We start from the raw sequence: 19822 nt of genomic DNA on the forward strand, positions 1-19822 counted from the left end.
TTCTGAAACATTCAAATTCACATGATTATTGATAGACTTTGAATTCTTTATTTAACATTTGTATAATTGTTTTACAGTCTGATCTCACTGGCTGAGCTTTGCTTGCATGCCAACTATTAATTTGTGCTTTTTAGGTGGCACGTTTTTCCATACAAAAAAAAACAAAATCTCAACAGGTAATGAGATTTTTGATTTATTTTCAATTTTTTTTTCTATATAATCCTTTTTTCCATACGAACCGGTGGGTCTTCATTGAATAAACGGTGCGTTGCAGTGAACAATGTGTAGCTACTGCTAAATCCAAATGTAACTTAAACCGATTCGAACGTAGTTGACAACGATCTATTCTCATATATTGCGATCCATAGCAACCGGAAAAAAGACTTGAAGGATAGTGAGGTGTAATACAGTTTAACCTCACTGTTTGGGTCTTTCTTAGTTGGGTTAGTTAGGAGCTAACCAACGAGGCAGCTTTGGCAGAAAGATACTCATGCATGGTTGTCATTGAGTTAAGAAGCATAGCCCTTGTAATGAATTTAAGGTTGGTTAACAAAAGGTTTATGTACAAAACTGTTCGGTGGCAATTTTATTCATCACATTGTCTGTCAAGCAACTCAACTATCGTGTGCGACCTCACTAGTTGGCACGCAATTGTATCCGAAACCGCTGAGCTCATACTGTAATAATATGTTAATATTCCATTGCTATTGAAAGGACGTTGTATGGGAAAAGCTCGAGTCATATTGAATTTGATCGTAGCTCTGTATACTAGAGCTGAAATAGGTTTGCTAGATAGTTGTTCGTCTTTAGTAGATAACCAGACTTATTATTTACATTGGTTTTGTTTTTGATGATATCTGTTTTACCATTATTTTTTACCTTCCACAAAAATCACAATCAACTCGTTCGTTCACATTCTATTAGCCGTGTTCTCACACGGCATATTCTGCTAGAAAATATCAGTCGAATAAAATTTTTACTGAGGCAAGGGAAATCTAGTAGCCTGTGGCAAATCTTTTTCGAGCAATCCAAGCTATCCGTCGCTGGATGGGTAACAAAAATATATGCTTGCATATTTGTTTTTTTTTAGCGCGTTCGAATGACATTTCATTTCTATCGTTGGATTGTTATACGCGTTTCCGCGGGCGCGTCGTGTATTTGCGGCCTTACATTACTTCACCGCGAGGCTACATGAGGTGAAATATACAGCGAAATGAACAATTTGACAGGCGAAATATCTGACGGATAAAGCATCACAGCAACCAGCTGATGAGCAATGTAAACAAATAACGTGCACAAAATCGTAACTAAATCCATTGAATAATTTCAAAATCCAGTACTTCGTCAATTCTGAGTCAACAGTTCACAATTTCTTCCAATTTGTGAATGTTCTACTTAAGAAGATATAATTTTTAAGTGAATTTCGAAAGCGGATGTTGTGTCACCGACAAACCGACGTGACACTGGTGTTACAAAAGTGTCCCACACGAAAGTACTGTCATTTACCAGTGAGGCGAACACTTCTATCAAAGTAAGCTCTGTTCACTGCTGCTTCGATGCAAACAACTTTTCTAAATACAAATGGCGAAGGAAGTGTGAGGCAAGATTTTGTGAGAATTATTGGACAAAACACCCAGGAAAATCATTTTATAAGTTTCTCAATCAATACAAAAGATGTGAGAAGTACATAAAACAATACGCATTGGAATTTGCGAAGAAAAACAAAAAGGGGGTTTAGCAGTTTCTTCTCTGTGTCAGTGTAGTAAGCGAATCATTATAGAGATGGCGCTAGTGTTTAACGTATTTTCATTTGAAATAAGGAGACAACTTTTGACCGCGCGGCTACATGAGGTGAAATATACAGCGAAATGAACTATTTGACAGGTGAAATATCTGACAGGTATAGCTAAAGGGTTGGGGGAGACACAACATCCGCTTTCGAAATTCTATTTAAAATAATATCTTCTCAAGCAGAACATTCCCTAATTGGAAGAAATTATTAACTGTTGACTGAAAATTAACGAAGTACTCTATATTGAAGCTATTTAATGGATTTAATTACGATTTTGTGCACGTTATTTGTTTACATTGCACATCAGCTGGTTGCTGTGATGCTTTATCCGTCAGATATTTCGCCTGTCAAATAGTTCATTTCGCTGTATATTTCACCTCATGTAGCCGCGCGGTGAAGCTTATTTTGTTCGAAGTGTCACGTCAGTTTGTCGGTGGTTGTGTCTCCCCCAACCCTTTAGCTGTACCTGGCAGATATTTCGCCTGTCAAATACAGGCGGATCCCGAGATACACGGTACCTCTTATACGCGGATTCGGAGATACGCGGTTTTCTAAATTTGACAATTCTTTGAGCAAATTGTACTGATTTGACACATCAAATGTAAATTGCCAAATAATTTCCGTTTTGATCGAATGTTAAAAATAATTTCAAATTGTTTTAAACTGTTATATTCAGTCAGAACCATATCAAATAATTTATGAAGTGACTAAAACCGCCTCCTATTTGCAAAATTACACGAAAATTAGTGATATTTTAGCTGGAAATCACGAGATTCGACTTACGCGGAAATTCGAGTTACGCGGTAATTTGCGGCCGTTTTTGGTCCCCATTAACCGTGTATCTCGGGGACCGCCTGTAGTTCATTTCGCTGTATATCTCACCTCATGTAGCCGCGCGGTCACACATTCTCTTATCTGACGACAAACTGACGCTACCATCAAGACCCGTCAACTTTCGTTGCCTGGGTGTTGGGAAGCAAATTTTTTTCTAACCATCTCCATCCCCGTTGCTAACCACTTTCTCGTGCACAAAACGCAAATGCAAGTAATTTCGGACAGCTCGGTGGCTTGAAAAACTACCCCAAAGCTAAGTGCAAACCATTGTTTAGCCATTGCTTCGCCATTTGGTCGAGCAAAACCCGTACAACGTAAGCGAACCCGGTTCTCGGGCCCCGGCACAAGGACGTTCCTCGATCAGCTGTGGGTGTGTGTGTGTGCGGGCGCGTGCCATGGAACCCGTGCGCACGCATCGCAGTGTGCGTGTGCTGGCGTGTACGTACGGTGCTGGGCAGGTTGGTAGTGTTTGTGCCGGCCCGTCCACTTGTAAGTGGTCCATCGGCCGACGGAAGCAGCAGCTTCGGCAGTGGCTGTCAGCAGCAGCGAAAAAGCAGCAGCAGCAGCAGTAGTCAGTAGCAGGGCAGGCGAGCAGCAGCACGGTGCAGCCAGCAGAATCCAAGAGACGGCCTCCCCCCACCACCGTTCGTTCGTGTCGACGGTGTGAAAAGAAAGGACAAAGAAAGTTGTAACACTAATCGCTCTCTGCGGTCGGTTACTACTGTGCTATGAAGCAGTATTTCCAATCGGAACTCGGATTCGAATCGAATTCTAACGCGAGGTGACAGAGCTGTGTGATAAAAAAGGATGAAAGTGTGAGAAGAAGAAAAGGAAAGGAAAACGAACACCCAACTTGCGGGCCCGGCTGTGAACGTGAAGAAGGAGATTTTTTTCCTCTCAATTCCATTCCACACCGCACTCGTTTTTCTTATCCCCTCCCCCCTATCTAACTGGTCGGATTTCCTCCCGCTACGCGGTAGTGTATGTGCCGTGTGCGCTCGCGTGTGTGTGTGTTCGCTCCCATTGATTGTGTCGCGTGCGGACGTGCGTGCGTGCGTGTGTGTGTGTGTGCACACGGGGTGGGGGTGTGAATGATCACGGAAGAGACGTGAAAAGTAACGTGAAGTGACGTGCGGCAGAAGGGAGGTTTTTTTTAGTTCGTGTATGTGTGTATGGTGGCGTTGCTCCCCGCGATCAGCCGTTGTGCTGTGTGAAGTGTGTGGTGTGCGGTGTGGTGCCGATTAAAAACGCACAGCAGCGGTCTCTCGACGTGGTTTTCTTCGATTTTTTTTTCGGCCGTTGAAGGAAGACCAGAGTGAGAGAGAGAGAGGGCGCGGCGGTGGCGACGCTGCGATCAATTTTTCGGTCGGTCGGTCGGTCGAAGCCAGCGGTGTCACGAAGCGTGTTTGGTGTTGGTTGCCGGGCAGCAGCAGTACGGAGGTGTCGTACTCCCCACATCCTCCCCCTACATCTACCGGAAGGATTGTCCCGTTTGCTGTTAATGCTGCTTGCCAGCGGTAGCAACAGCAGCGCTTTTACACCCATCCGAAGCAGATAAAGTGATCGTGCATGTGTGTGGCTGTGTGTGTGTATTTGTGCAGGGGTGGAAAAAGGCAACCCGCTTGCGTCCCGTCCCCCTTTTGCTAATGCAACACATTAATACACACACTCCAAGCACACATACAAAAAACCTCCAAACACACACACTTGCGTAGAAGATGTGTGCAGCGTGAGGTGAAAAGCGGTGCCGCTATAGGAAGATTGCACGAGTGCAACGAAAACGAGGTTGAAAAGTGAGAAGAAGCGAAAAGATTCCGTAACCACCCATAGCAGCAGCAGCAGCAGCAAAAGTGGAAAGAAATTGCGAGTGGCTGTGTGTGTGTGTGTCTGTGCTTTTGTGCGCGCGTGTATGTCAGTGTGGTGAGGTTGCTGCTTTTTCGGGTTTTTGTTAACACTCGCACGCTTGCGGGTGAACGAGTGAGAGAGAGAGAGCGCGCAAGGGAACTGTGCAACCTAGCACAGTGTGTCGTCTATCCTTGCGGAGCGCAAGCTAGAGGGAAGCGAAAGCGCACTAGAGAAGCAACGCGCTAGAGACCGGTTCCGCTATCTCTGTCGTGTGCACGCTCGCTCGCTCACACCGGGTCCCGAATGTCGAGTGACGGGATGTGTGTGTGGTGTCGCGCAAAGTGAATAGAGAAAAGAGGTAGTAGTTGGCCGTGGAACGACGTCGTCGTGTGCGCGAAATGATGTGTCCGTCCGCTCGGGCGTGTGCGTGCTAGTGTGGGTCAAAGTGGAAGTGGGGGGAAAAAAGTGGCAGCAACTCGTCGATCGCGCCCCGCGTTTCTCTGTCGATCTCGCTCCTCACCCCACGGTTCGGTCAAAGAAACGTCACGACGAGCGCTCATACAAAGAGAAGCTCATCCGTGTTGGTGTGTATGTGTGCGCGTGAAATTGATGAATTAGGAAGCTAGTTAGTGGCTGTCGCAAGAGGGACGGTGTGCGCGGGTGACCATTTAGTGTGCGCTGGTTTCGGTGTGTGTGTGTGTGCAACACGAGCGAAGGGAGGGCAAAAGAGACAGACATCGTCTTCTCTCTCTCTTGCGTGCGCGCGCGTGCTCGCTCGTGTGTGTGCGGCTGCTTCTCATTCATTTCGGAAAACGCGTACATATCCAACCAACAAACACACAAACACAGCGAAAGAAACCCGTACGCACACAGTTGGAACATTGCGGGTCGCACACAGCTATACAAGTCAGTCACACATACAACCCCCTCTCCCTCCTCGTACACCACCAGCAGCACGGAAGAGATGAGCCGATGAGAAGAGATGCTGTCGGTGGTTATGTATGCTGCTGGCTCGGCCGCTGCTGGCCTGTGAGCGGGAGCGAGACGGGCGCGCACACATCATCGTCGGTGGGTTCAGCTGGCAACAAAGTGTGTTGACCACCATCCCACCATCGATTGGAGGCGAGTGTAGTTGACCGACTAAAGGGCGAAAACGGCAACCATCATTGGCCCAAACCAACAAAAAAAAGGTAATTAAAATAGGATGAATGGTCCTTTTTTAAGTGTTTTTCTATGTACTATTGTAATGAGGATGGGGAGCGGGGGGGGGGGGGTATTCAGTGTGCGGTAATGAGCAAATGTGCACGCAATTTTGGAGGGGTAGGCAGCAAGAAGCCAGTCCGCAGAGGTTACTTTGATTCCTTACGTTGCTGCTAGACCACGATAAACTACTTAATTGTGTGCTGCCACACGGATACATACAGCCACACACACACACACACACATAGACGTAGCACTTTGTAGTAGCAACGTTTTGTGTGCGGACGGACACGTACGACTGATGGTTTATTACAATGTGTGAAGTTATGATTTAACGAATCAAAAAGTTATTAACGTGATAAAAGCCTCAACATTCACTGCTTTTATGCTTCCTACAATGTTGGGGAGAGTGAGAGAGAGAAAGAGAGCGAGGGAGAGCAAGAGAGAGGGTGAATTTTACTAACTTAACTTGTATAGAGCATTAGGTATGGCCAACCACACCACGTACAACCAAACCAGCAGTGAGAGGGTAAGATGATGGTCTAGAGATCACATGTTTGGAGAGCCGAGGCCGAAGACCGAGCGAAGAGATCATTTTAATTTGTCTCTAGATCGGACGATTCTCCACTTCTTCCTCCACCGCTGCTGGTCCCGTGAAACTGCGGGAGTGTGGGAGGTAATGTGAATAAATTTGGAAGCCAACCATCCCCCCCCCCCTTTTTTTGCACTGGCTCACCACCCCATCGCACCATCGTTTTGGACTTGAATAAAGACAAAAAAAAGCGCTCCAAACGAAGCTGGAGAAAGAAAACTTACATGAATGGGTTTTGAGCTGCTGCTGGTGCTGTCGGTGCTGGGTTGGGTTGGTGGTTGTGTTGAGTGAGCTCGCACATATGTGTGTTCAGCGAAGAAGATCTTTTCGTGTCGCTTTTTTTGTTGCCCTCTTCCTTCACCAGCCGGTTCGACTGTGTGTGTGAATATATTCAGGTTTGTTGCGAAAGCCGAACATGAAATTGAGAGTTGGCGCTGCTGCTGCTGCTGCTTGCTGCTCCTTTCCATTCGAAATTGGGCGAACCACCACCTCAGTTGGCGTTGCGCGATTTCCTTACCGGCGGGCCCCTTCGGTGTTGCGGCCAGCTCGCTCTACTGGTGTGTGTATGTGTGCGATGTTGGCCGCAAAAAAAAAGTGATGGTCCGTGGTCCGTCCGAGTGAAATAGATGGAGAGATAGAGAGCTGTATAGAGAGAGAGCTAGAGAGAGGGAGCGAAAGAAAAGCTATTGTGTGTATCGTGTTAGAGCACAAGCGCTGAACAGACCTTTTTCACGTACGCATATGCATGCATTGCTCTCTCCCACCATCCCCCGGTGGTCGTCGGTGTGCGGTGAACTACTTACACACCCCATCATCGCCCCATCCCCACTCCCTCCCGAGAGCTAGTGTGTAAACTCTACCAAAAGTCATTGTACCATTGTCGATTTTTACATATGAAATTAAATATCTTGCCAAAACGTTTGCCTCGTCTGGTGGGGTTGGGGTGCCAGTGTGCGGTGGGAGAGAAGAGAGTTCGAACCCTCTCACACAGGGGCCGCCCAGTTCGACAATGGTTTCGATGTATATTATGCTGTTAATTTGCTTCGCCTAACTCTTAAAACTTACACGAATCGTTGGAAGTATATTAATATTGTCTTTTTCTCTCTCTTTCCCTCTCTCCTTTTGCAGTTATGGATAGAAGGGACGCATCGGCAACTGCGTGAGGAAAAGTAAGCATGATACGATGAGTGATAAGCTTATAGTTTTTAAAACCATTTCTTTTTATTCTGTTGGATTTGCTCGATCGAAATGCTACGAGTTGATGAATTTTGCCATGCAAAAGTCCACCTTAGCTTCCAGTTTGAGTGGGGATTTCCTCCCCAACAAGGAAACCACAGCAAGCAAAAATGTGTAATTAAGGACGTTGCTACTATTCTTGACTCTGCGCTCTACTTCCGTCAACAGTACTCTGTCATGATCGACAAAGACTGACGTCTGATTTCAATGACCCTTTCTGTTTAAAACAATTGTTGTCGTCAAATTCCGGTCCATACTAGAGTTCAATGTTGTAACACGGTCATGGTCTATCCATAACATACTGGTCCACAAATGGTCCGCACTTGTTGAGCGTATTGAGACGAAATTCACCAGAGTAGCTATTCAAACTGTTACGAGCCGAGCTTCTTCGGCAGGCCACGCAAAGGATTTTGGGCAGAGCCGTTGACACATTGCCTACTAACCCGTTCTTCCCAATAGTTGCAGTCTATGCAGTCGGCAGAGAGAGTTTAGCTTGTAAATCCAGGGGCTCTGTCCTATTTCGGAGATTGGAAAGAAGGGTTCTGTTCTGCGTTGGAATCTCTGTTTGCGTGCGTAACAGCAATCTTAATGTGGAAGGTGGAACAGACTAAAACATATGAGACTCCTAGATGGCTTCTGCTGAGTCTGCAGTCCTGGGATAGGCGTAGAGAGATAGGGCAAGCGATAAAAAAGAGATTGTGTATCTTGGAATACTATTTCTGGTGAAGTGATGGGTAAAGTTGGCAAAAAACCGGAGTCGACTCCGATCTTACTCCGATCATTTCGGAACCATTTCCGGAAGGAGGTCCACTCAGCATTGCCCGGAGTCGTTCGGAATCATCTGGTGCCGTCCAGAATCGCCCGGAGACGTTCAGAGTCACCCGGAGTCATCCGGAATCGGAATCGTCCGTAGTCGTCCGCAGTCGGCCTTCGAATCTAAGGCCTGTATACGAAGTGTACGCACAAAGTGAAAGATAAAAAACACAACAAAATGAAATGTCTGATCACAAGCACTTTGCTCAAACGGCTCCGTTAACTTCGGTCATCTCCGATTGGCTCTGGACGACTCCTAATGAATCCGACTCTGATCAATTCCAGCGAACTCCGGATGACTCGATTCCGGGTGATTCCGGACAACTCCGAACGTTTCCGGACAACTTCGGACGACTAGGAATCCAACTAACAATAGTAAAAGTCGGATCAGAATCGTGGATGCACTCCAGAGAGCACATCACTAGTCTGTATCTCTGGACCGGTCGCGTGTTATAGTGGTCAAGTCGTACGACCTAACAGCAAAGGTTTATGTTCCGCATAGACCGAACCTCTCATACCGATTATCCTGCCATGGGTAAATCGAACAAGTCACTGATAGCCAAGAAAATTAGCGTCTGGGACTACGATTGTTGCGCCAAATAAAAACGTCATGAGATGCGTTGCGGTCATGCGCGTCATACTAGACTTATTATATCACACAACCGACTAATCAGACCATACTGCACCGTTATATAGAAACCTTCAGGCCGTATCGAAATCCTCAACTCTTTGAATAAGTCGTGCTTTTTGGTGTAACAACTTACACGCTCATGCCGTGATAGACAGGCTCCGGAGACTTCCTCTCTCTAGGTAACACTTGCTACGAATAGTTTCGCTAAAAATCCGGCGATCGAGAACCCTTTTTTTGTTAGCTAATGAATCGATCTTGTTTCCTTACTTTGGAGTGCCGGAAATGGTGGAAAACTACGCCGCTCAGATTGAGCCTTCCACGGTAGATACGCCCATGTTGATGTCCTAAAAGCCCTTGAAGGTTGTTCGATAACATTACCAATCCAATACAAACGGCCCGTGTCAAACATAACAGCCCTCATAATTCTGGAGGTATCAAAAGATATTCAATTGCTCCAGTGTTAGAATTGGTACAATCTAAAGACCAATTGCGATTGTATAGAAATACTGATGAGTCAGGAATGAAAGCTGCATTGAGATAGAATTACAAATAATAAGACACCAGTTCTTTCTACAATAGTAAGCGAGAGTGTTACTTAGGCTTTTGGATTCAATTCAAACACGAAATCGAATTAATCTCTTTTACCTTTGACGTGGGTCAGCTCTGGCTGAAACTGGTATACTACACTGTGGAATGCTGTCTTTGATACCATGTTCGTACCACCAGGTTGATACTGTAAACTACAGTGTACATGACAATTATAAAACGCTTTGTGGTGTAAATGATCCATTGAGGCGTAGTGCTTTAATTTACATCACGAAATCCCAGAACGGTTCAAAGTTGAGATTTGCATGCTCCTCCAATCCTCTAAGTAGCATCGTAAAAGCTCCTCTCAACCATGTGCTCTTGGGGTGCAGGGTAGGACACGAGCTCTCTAAAACACCACCCCCCATCATATATGATCGCGTCTCTCTCTGTGTGTGTGTGTGTGTGTGTGTGTGTGTGTGTGTGTGTGTGTGTGTGTGTGTGTGTGTGTGTGTGTGTGTGTGTGTCTCTCGCAAGCGTCTCGTGCTACTCGTGTCCATCCACCACTCGATACCCCCCCCCCCCCAATTTCTAGTGGTGGGTGGTGGGTAAGAGGGCGAATGATGAAGGGTGGCGCACAGAAGGGTGATATAAATTTGAATATTTTCTACATTGCCGTGCGCTTTGCTGTACGCTGTTTCCTGCCGTGTGTGTGTAAGCGGTTTGGTATACGTGAGCTTGAATGGGACGGTGTACGGCGATTATATTTCTAGCCGACCACCACCATCATGGCGGCAGCGCCAACACAGGGGCAGACCACTGCCTGCCGCTGCGGAAGTTACCTTCGGCGACGATCAGATCGTCGATTCTACACACGCACATAGCGAACGGGGCGCTCCTTTGCCTGTTTCCTATGCCAAGGTGGTAGTGGAGGGGATGGGGGGGCCCTACTTAGTAGCGGACAACACCGATCGTGTGGTAGTCTGCTGCAGGGGCGCTTAGTAAGGAAAGGGGTTAGCGCGCTCGGTAGGAGCAAAGGGGGATGAGTAGCTAGGATTTACTTTTTGTCTTGCTGGTCGAGTAGAACTGGTGGAGGGGGGTGGGGAATGGAGGGAGATTGTTCCGTTTTTGAGCATGTGTGCGTGTATACTTCTTCCGGAATTCCATCATCAAAGTCGTCGATCAGGACAGGAGGAAAGGACGAATGGATTAGGGGTTTGTATAGCGTAAGGTGTACGTATTGAATTAGTGTGTTAATCATATCGAAACAGACACACACCTTTGTATGATCCATACAGGCACAGCAAAATGTGTACACGACGAAATCTATTCGGCCGAGCGCGTCGACGGACAGTCCGTGTGGCGCAGCTTGTTACGCGCTGTATTGACTGTCCCACATGTAAGCATATGGGTTCCCCCGAAAAAAAAAAAACGCACACACACACACACACACACACACACACACACACACGATGAACGCACACAACACCGATCCGCGAACCGATAGATGGGGTGGAAGATGGTGGTGGTGGTGGGGTGTGCGGTGTGCGCTGCTGTGTCGTCGCGTCATGCTTTTCTGGTGGCGATGCTGCTGCTGGCTGCGATTGTGGTTTGATGATGGTGGTAGAAATGAAGGAAGGGAAAGGTGCAGAGAGGCGCCAATGAGAGGGAAGAACGGGCGAGGGGAGGGAGGAGGAGGGGATAGCGAATGACGGCGACAGCGGCGGCGGCGAGGCGAAAGTCAATCGAAAAGTCGAATCTAATACACATATGCAAAGCAAGCAAGCAAGCAGGAGAGCCAAGCCCTGACCGTCATCATCATCATCATCATCATCATCATCAGGTCGTGAAGCAGAAGCTGCTGCTGCTTGGATGAGTTTTTTTGTTACCCTCTTTTTAGGGGTTGACATAGCGAACGATAGAGAGGGGCAGAGTGAGAGGTGGCAGGGGGCACAGGGTGGTGCGCTTCGTCGAAGCTTGTAGAAAACGTCAGAACGCTCACTGCTTTGAATGAGTGTAAAAGGAGTGTGTGTGTGTGTGCGGCGGCTGCGAAAGCGAAACAGACACGGCATGCTGCTGTGGTGCCCAAGCGAGAGAGCGAAACAGAGCAGCAGCAGTTGGAGCGAAAAAAAAGGTGTGCCGCGGGTGTGTGCGTGAGCGAGTCGCGGGTGTGCGCGTGTGTAAGAGTATCGGTGTGTGTGTGTGTGTGCGCTCGCAAAAGGGGGAGCGATTTGTCCTTGAGAAAGGAACCACAGCGGTTCTTGCTGGCTATTGCTGCTGCTGCTGTTGCTGTTGATGCTCTGTTGCGCTTTACATTTTTGCTGCTGGCTGGTTGGCTTCTTTTTTTGCTTTTTTTGCTTTTGCCCAACGATTGCTGCCGGCACGCTTACGTGCGCGTGTGTGCTGCGGCCGCTGGGTTTAGGTTCGCTAGTTGACTGCTTGCTGGGTTCAGTTTTTGACCGAGAGCCGGTTTTTTCTTTTTTAATTCGGTCATCGCTTAAGGGGACGGTGAAGATTGAAGCAAAGGGGTGGAAGTAGGATTTTTATTTTAGCCAAGACAGCACATGTGTGTGTGTGTGTGTGTGTGTAAGAACTTCGTAATGTCGATCCGAATAGAGACTCCAAAAAAGAATTGTCGACGGGGGGAAGAAGGGGTGGGGAAGCTCAAATCTGTGCCTTTCCTCAGACACCTTGTTTCGGCCACTTCTAATGGTTTTTAGCACTGCACCCCTCCACCATCATCATCCCCCCTTCCTGCCATTGTTGGGGAGCTCTCAAACTTTGTTACTTTGTGACCGAAATGTAACAACGGCGACGCTGTCTAAACTATAAATGAAGAAAAAAGGACTGGTGTGTGTGTTTACATTTTTTGGATGCAGAAAATTAGTTGCTTGTAAAACACGCACTAAGCACTCACACATACATCAGCACAGCACACCAAGCACATTTGCAAAGAATTAGCGGAAGTGTCTAACGCCGAGCAGCATGGTTGTCACGGCTTGCTTGAATGTTTTTTTTGGTGTGTGCTTGCGTGCATATGTGTGTGTGTGTGTGTGTGTGTCATTCTAATACACACAATTTTTAGAAACGCCATTTGGTCGCCGGTCCCCGGTGTCGTCCCGTATGTGCCCTTCCGCCGTCTTTCCGTTTACTGTGTGCACGAGATGATGCCGCTTCGTCGTTGAATGTGTGTGAGGCCGCTTCCTCTCTCTTTCTCTCTCTCTCTCTCTCTCTCTCTCTCTCTCTCTTGCTCCCTTCGTTCTTCTTCCACTCCCCCCCCCCCCCCCCACTCTCTTCTCGTCGTTCCTCGTTGGTTCTCATCCGCGGAAATTAACCGTGTGCCGCCGGCAGTGTGTAGCGGTCGGTCTCCACATCCATCTTCCCATTGCATAATTTGCGCGACCGGGGACCGCGCCTCCTCTTCATCCATGAAGGGTTATGTGTGCATGTGTGCGCGTGTGTGTGTGTGTACAGTACCACGGTTCCATGGAGTGTTCCCATCGCCACACGGCCAGGCTCCTGCTCTTCTTGTTGCTGCTGTTTTATTTTATGTTCCGTTTGTTCGCTCTATTTGCTTTCTTGTGCCCATTGTCTCTGCACACACTAGAAGCACACTTTTGTGTCAATCAGTTGGCGTGTTCTTTTGTCGAAATTGTTCGTGTGTGTGTGTGTGTGTGCGTGTTGCTCTGAAAGGTTGGAAGAGGGAATTCTTCATGCACAGCGGAAGAGAAAAGCCGGCCAGTTGTCACTGGGCTGAAGTTTGCGGGGGTCAAAAAAGAGGGGTTGTGAGTGATGAGAGGTCCATAAATGCATAGAAACCGATTGTTGATCGAATCTCCATTCCGTGGTGTCTCTCTCTCTCTCTCTCTCTCTCTCTCTCTCTCTCTCTCTCTCTCTCTCTCTCTCTCTCCCAATGATCACCAACACTATCGGCTCATAAAAATCTGCACACACACACACACACACGCATACGCTTCCATCCGCCCAATATCGTTTCGTCAATGATTCTTTGTCCGGATTGAACTGGTTCGTTTTTTCGGTGGGGGTCGTGGAGTGGGAGTGGTGTAGCAAATTTCTTCTCCACAAGTGTGTTACCAATCCCCCTCATTCCCACCCATTGCAAGGGGTTTGAGTGATTGAAAAGAGAGAAATAGAGGAAATAAAAGAGAGAGATAGAGAGAGAGAGAGAGAGAGAGATAGAGAGAGAGAGAGAGAGAGAGAACCTCAGGAATAAAAGCAAGTCATTATCGAGCAAAGAGAGGAGGGACTCTTAAATTGTTGTGCAAGCTCGGAAGAAAGGGAACGCTAGTTTGCCTCCCACCCCCCCTTCTCCTCAACACCTTTGTTTCCTTATACACAAAAAATATCCTTTTTTGTTCGCTCCGAAGCACGCGATTTCACTTTCACACGCGCGTCGTCGTGCTGCTGCTGTGCGTCCGAGGTTGGTGAGGTTTTGTGCTGCAATAGGCGGTGGAGGAGGGGGGGGGGGGAGGATGATGGAGAGAGAAGAAACAACCCAATCCATCCTTTTCAATCCGTGCTCCAACCGGCTTAGCCTGCCCCCCCCCCACACTTCCTTCAACCCATGAATTCTTCCCCCTGTTAAATCGGCGTTACAATGCCATTCACTATTGCTTGCGTGGCCTCTTCTTTCTCTTATTCTTCCTCCTCCTCTTCTACTTCTTCTTCTTGTTGCACATCCTGTTGAAGGGAGACGGAAAAGGGAATGGTTTGCACGCGCTTATATAGCTCAAGGTCGTTAGCGACACCTGCTAGAGCGAGAGAGAGCGAGAGTGAGAGAGAATGGGGGAGCAAGCATCATACTGCTGTCCCCCCCACTTGTCCTTCATTCCACCCTCACCCTCCTTTGTGGTTTGTGTGTGGTGTGTTTGCTTTCTAATAAAATTTTCCCTGCCCCCTTCTAGTGTTGGTGGTGTGTTGCTATGTGTGTGAGGGTTCCTTTGTTCTGTTGGGCTGTTTTGGGGTGATTTTTTTTTCGGATGGGATGGATGGGAAGGGGGATGAAAATGTATAATTGCTGGAAAATGCTGGTGCGTGTGTGTAATTGTCACCTTCGTATATCATTACGCGTGTGTGTGTGTGTGTGGCAGCATAATTTTAGTACCGTTTTGGGCGATTTGTTGCGGGAATTATGCTTCCCTTGGTTGTTGAGCCTCTGTTTTACCCTGTTGATATGCACGTTTTTCATCCTATTTGTCTTTTCGTCACCCTAAAATTGTAACTGTAATGTGTGTGTAATGTCGTAATCTTTGTTCAATAATTAAATGCATTCCTTTAACAATAACACACATGTTGACAACACAGGTTATTCTATAATAATCAAAAATTAGGAAATGTCTTTGTTTCCCTTTCTACTAATACAAACACACACACATCCACTCGGTCATGCATGCTCTCTTCCTCCATATCGTGAAGGTTGTTCTGCGAGTGTTTAGCATGAAATTGAATAATGCCGGTTAAAATCGGGTCAACGCCATCCGGAATTTTCTCCACTTGTGGTGCGCTCTGTCAAAAATACTGTTTCACTCCGCAGGCCGGCTCTCTCTCCTTCTCTCTCTCTCTCTCTCTCTCTCTCTCTCTCTCTCGCTCTTTTCTCCCTCTGTGGAGAGAAAACTCACTGCTTTTCCTACACTCAAATCGTGCCTTCCATCCATGGAAATTGGGTGAGAAGCGTTGCGCGCGTTGTGTATTACAATGCTCAATCTATGCTTTTGGCAGGGAGCAGTAGCAGCTCTCCCATCCCAAGCGAGAAATGGTTGTGACTGTGCGCGCATGCGTGTGTCTCCCCGGTAAGGCGGAAGCGGCACGGAAGAAGATGGGTTGTCTCTTTCTCTGCCACTTCCATTCTTGGCTGACGACTTCCTCCGACCCGACAAAACCTGTCCCTCGCTTTGTGTGTTTCCATGGGTCAAAGTGTGGTGTGTCTTGTGAAAATAATAATTCGAACATTTAATATACTACTCTAACCTGAAAATAGTGTTAATGTAACGGTGCCGGTAGGGCGAACTCTTCGAGACGAGCCGCAATGGCCGCAGGCAAACCTGAAAACCGGCCACTGACACGACGCTTCCGGCTGTCCACGCGCACACCGAAGGGCACACGTGCACAGCTGGCAGCGATGAAGCGCAGGTAAGCGCCCCCACATATCCGATTCTCATGGAAAGTTTGGCATTCGGCTCATTTCTCACCTTGAAAATGGAGTTTTCACGAAGGAAAAGCTCCGGCCGAAAGAGCGCGGGCGCGCGCACACATGCACACATTTTCCTCTGTGTAATTGTGTGTGTGTGCCCGTCGGAGCTTTGTGTTGGTAACAGAGTATGGCAAGTTTTCCACCACCTGTCAAATTGGCACTTTGGTGGTTTACCTTCTCCCGGCTTCCGGTCTCTCTCTCTCTCTCTCTCTCTCTCTCTCTCTCTCTCTCTCTCTTTCTCTCGCTCTCTCTTGCTTTTTGTATAAGATACCCCGTTGTGATGTTGCATGGAAACACATGGAAACGCACAGAGTTCGTTGTTTCCACGTGCCACAATGTGACTCAATCCCTCTCGCTCACGGGGTCCGGGTTTTGCGGAATGCCCCCGAGCGGAATGGAATAGGGGTTCCGCTTTTGCTCCGCTCTGACTTTGCGATAATCGGCCGTTGCTTTAGAGGCGGGATGGGGTCACGCATAGCTTGCCCCGCGAGTGGTCACCGAAACAACCGACATGGCGTACCTTTTCTTACCAAATGACTAATACCACCGGGGCCTTTTACAACGGGTCCTCCTCTGCTGATATAGGTATCTTATCATGTGCAATTCATCCACAGATTTCCGCGCGTGTGTTCGTGTGTGTGTGTGTGTGTGTGTGTGTGTGTGTGGACGTAAAACAAGCAAAAAAGCAGAAAAAGCAACGACACTAATAACCTTCAGATGTGTTTTCTCGGTGCAGTGGCCTTTCTTGTGAGAAGTATTCGGATTCGCGCTGCTGTGTGAGGTGGAGGAACGCGGGTCGGCATTATATTGGTTTGGATAATAATGACCGATTGTGTATTAGATAGCAGGGGGAGAGCGGTGGAAGAAAGGCTGAGAAGAAGGTGATAAAACTTCGAAACCTTTCAAACCTCTGTGAGAGTACAAAGGATACATCAAAGAAAGGAAAATACTTGTCACTTGTACAGTCAACAGACGATTTGTTTTCAAGGACTTTCATTTTCAAGGAGAGCAAAGGAATCGGCCTGGCTCAGCGACAACTCTCATCCTCGCTCGCAGAGTTCTGTCTCTTTGTGTTCTGGTACTCTCTTGGCGTTGTGTTTGTGTGTTTTTAAGCAAAATATTCCAAAATTCCAAATCCATCATAAAATGCAAATAGACCGTGCCAAATTTCGTATTTGGAATCAATTTTGGAGCCGATGCTGGAATTGATTGCATTTCCGGAGCCAATTTCGGAGTAGACTCTGGAGCTTATTCCGGAGGTGACTCCGGAGTTAAATCCGGAGCCGATTCCGGAGTTGGGTTTCGAATCCGGAATCGAAATCGGCCCGGAATCGGAATTGGCTCTGGAATCGGAATCGGCTCCTGAATCGGAATCGGCTCCGGAATCGGACTTGGAATCGGCTCAGGTGTCAGAATCTGTCCCGGAATCGGAATCGGCCTGGGAATCACAATTTGCTCCGGTAACGGAATCAGAATTGACTCCCGAATCGGAATTAGCTCCGGAATCCGTTCTTGAATTCAAAGATGAAGCTTAACTAGCAAAATCAGTCCGGGAATCTTCATGAGAATGGATCGTTTACAAGTAAATTTTGATTCTTTGCACTAGCAATACGTAGCATCATAGGATCCAAACGACTATTTATATGGAGATGCTGAAACCCAATCCGATTTCGAAGCCGATTCTGATTTCGAAGCCAATTCCGAATCCGGTGCCGATATCGATTCCGGAATCGACTATGATTCCGAAGCCAGTTCCGGAGCCGATTCCGATTCCGGAACCAATTCCAGTACCAGTTCCGGAGTCGATTCCGTACCCGAAGCCGATCCTAGAATCGATTCCAGAAACTGATTCCGGACCTGCTATTCGAAATCGATTCCAAACAATTTCGGAGCTAGCCGGAATCGATTCCGTCGAAAACTTAATTCTTCCCATCATTAGACCTTTGACAGCGCCGAATTGATAATGCTTTGCTGGTCCTGAAGTGTATCCACGTGCGCCCCAGCTTGTGAGAGCAGATGAGGTTATTCATCAGCATCTCTTTCAAGGTGTTAACCTCGAACTGTCTCCCACACAACCTCTGCTCCCCCCCATTATTGAAGCCCTTTTCACACACGTGTACCGTGCCCACCAGCGCAGATCAAACAAAACAAAATGAAAAAAAACCTCTTCCACTATAACCTCACTGGACCGTGAATGTGAGAACGAGAGGTGGTGGTGGTGTCCGCACCACCTACTAAAGTAATGTGTTTGCTTTGTTTGATAGAAGGGGAGCGGGAAGAGGAAGGGGGTGGGTTGTCTTTGGGGTTGGTTCCGACACGAATTTTACACACCGCGGCTGTTTGCACAGCTCGTCCGTCTAGCGATCGTCTCGTCTAGATCGATGGGTTTTAGGGGTGTGATCGCGCACAGTGTGTGGCGGTGTTGCGGGTGAGGAGGTCGAGTTGTTAAGGTGGTGGTGGTCCAGTAAGGGGGGGGGGGGGTGACACGTTCGGAACAAAACTTGCACCACACAGCACACATGGAATCTTGGGAAGCAACTCATTAACTCATTCCTTAAGGAATGCACACACACACACACATACTTTCCCATGTGGAGACGACATGACACCGACGACCGACACTGCCGGCTTGAGGTGTCATGCCACTGCCGGTCCATTGCTTGAGGTTTATATTTCATCGTGCCCGAGACAATAAATAAAACTATATTTAGATAGCTGTTGCGGATTCCGATCGTGCGCGACCTTGTTTCTTCCCTCCCCCCCGCCCCATCGGACACGGGGCTCGTCCACTTTTTACAGTACCGCCCTCCTTTTTCCTACCCCAACGTGTGTAATGTCGGTTTTTATTCCCTTCCCTATCGTGATAGGTTTGTTGGGCTCGCTGGTATATTGGGGGATAGAGAGAGAGAGAGAGAGAGAAACTTTGTGTTGGAAAATCTTGCTCGCCCACCACAACATATGGATGTCGATTAGAGGCTTGGTGCAAATTATGGGCGGGTGATGTGTGCTGATAATCGATTGTTTGTGGTGACCACTGGTGTGTCCGGCAGGTGACACAGAACGCACTCAGTCTCCTTGAAGAAAGAGAGGGAGAGAGAGAGAAAGAGCCCCCAAAAGAGCGGAAATGATTAACATTGATGGAAAGATCTTTAATTAGATCGACAATTCGTTGCTCTTGCTGTTCGATCCGGTTCGAAGGACCAATATTGAAAAGAGTTGATGGTTGACACCATGTCATTAAACCCTGAACAGCTTCGACATTTTTGCGCAATGGCGTTGTCTCTCCGTTGCCAAATTGCGAAAGGGTGTGTGAGTCGAAAAGAAGAGTGTGGATTGGGAGAATAGGAAGAGAGAGAGAAGGAGAAGGAACCAAGCAGTCTGCTTTCCCGTTCCATTATCGCACCCTCTGTTTGCGATGGGTGTGAAAAGCCAATTTTTTGATAGCGATAATCAATAAAGTAAAATCTATTAACATTCGAGGCAACCATCGCCCTCCCCCCCTCCCCACACCGATTGGGTGGCCAAATGGGGTGGTAAGTGTGAAGGGGTGTGTCAGGAGTGTATGCATGCGATCCCGTGTTCCTGTTTTATATTACCCCGTGAGCTCACTTCAGGGCACCATGCAGCCACTTTTGCCCCGAAATAGCCCCGAAATAGTCCCGCTGGCCGGCCGCAGTAGTATATTGATTGCTAATTTTGTCGTGCTGGTGTTATGTACACACCCGGTGATGAAGGTGGAGGAGCAATAGTCGGATGATTTGTACGCAAAAAAGGGTGTGAAGTACCTGGAGGAAAGAAAAAAAAACGAAGACGTCTGTGCAAATCCTTTCCCTGTGCTTTTTTTGCGTCTAACCGGAGAGAGGACAGGAAGGCATCATCGGATGATGATGATTCCATTGTAAATGAGACACGGTTCCGTTTTTAGCGTGTGCAACCGGCGATGCTAAATGGCTCCGGCGGTTGGTGGGAATAAAAATTAGGTCGATTAGGTCGACCTTTCCCCGGTGCATGAATGCTTTGTTTAAAGCATTAAGTGTGTATTTATTCTATTATGGCAAGTTATTATAGCCTCTACCGCGGTTCTTGATAAGATCGTGTGTGCTTTTTTTCTAGAGCGTCAGCGTCTATTGCGCCGTTTAAGCG

The 19822-nt window shown here is 47.5% G+C and overlaps 1 protein-coding gene across 4 annotated transcripts in view; it reads left to right on the plus strand.

Annotated features, from left to right (window-relative positions):
* The first annotated feature begins 2735 nt into the window (after positions 1 to 2735).
* Positions 2736 to 19822, plus strand: part of LOC121592513 — a 43216-nt gene continuing 26129 nt past the window's right edge. Inside the window, exons 1-2 of one of the 4 annotated variants that reach the window (XM_041914015.1) lie at positions 2736 to 5661; positions 7392 to 7432. The gene's annotated coding sequence lies outside the window, so the exon portion shown is untranslated. Of the gene's footprint in view, positions 5662 to 7391; positions 7433 to 16054; positions 16265 to 19822 lie in introns of those variants that run through there. The other 3 variants (XM_041914018.1, XM_041914016.1, XM_041914017.1) reach the window with 3 other exon arrangements.

This window comes from Anopheles merus, chromosome 2L (genome assembly GCF_017562075.2).
Source record: "Anopheles merus strain MAF chromosome 2L, AmerM5.1, whole genome shotgun sequence".
NCBI classification, from domain to species: Eukaryota; Metazoa; Arthropoda; class Insecta; order Diptera; family Culicidae; genus Anopheles; species Anopheles merus.